Raw genomic sequence first — 696 nt, 5'->3', positions numbered from 1 at the left:
CCAGCGAGATAGGAGCACGGGCGGACGGGCCCATGGCCAATGGCAGGGCCACACCACTCAGGCGGCGGCGCAGAGCGTGTAGCAGCGGCTCGATGGCCAGGGCATAGAGCATGCCCTACAGTGGACACCCCTGACGAATGCCCCTGCGTGAGAGGAACGGAGCACAAAGCACACCGTTCACCTTGAGCAGGCTGGAAATGTCTTGGTACAAGACCTGGAGGAACCCAGTGAAGAGGGGCCCAAAACCAAAGGCCTCCAGAGTCCGGAAGAGATAGGCGTGGCCCACCCGGTCAAAGGCCTTCTCCTGGTCTAGAGAGAGGAGGCCGATGTCGAGGCCAAAGAGCTCGCTAGCCGTGAGTAGGTCACGCAGCAGGAACAGGTTGTCTTGAATGGTCCTGCCCGGCACGCAGTAGCTCTGCTCGGGCCCGGTGAGAGAGGCCATGACTGCACGGAGGCGGGTGGCCAGCGCTTTGGCCAGAATCTTATAGTCCGCGCACAGCAGGGAGACCGGCCGCCAATTCTTAATGTAGCCGAGGTCTCCCTTCTTGGGCAGCACTGCTTGGCGGCAGCTGATCGGCAAGACCTTATCGGTGAGATTCTCCTGGAAAATGCGCAGGAGGCTGGGGCCGAGGAGAGGCCAGAAGGTCTTGTAAAACTCGGCAGGCAACCCATCGAGGCCCGGGGCTTTGCCGGAGG

This window comes from Alligator sinensis, unplaced genomic scaffold, assembly GCF_000455745.1.
Source record: "Alligator sinensis unplaced genomic scaffold, ASM45574v1 scaffold348_1, whole genome shotgun sequence".
Lineage (NCBI taxonomy): Eukaryota > Metazoa > Chordata > Crocodylia > Alligatoridae > Alligator > Alligator sinensis.
Note: the sequence above shows the minus strand (reverse complement) of the source record.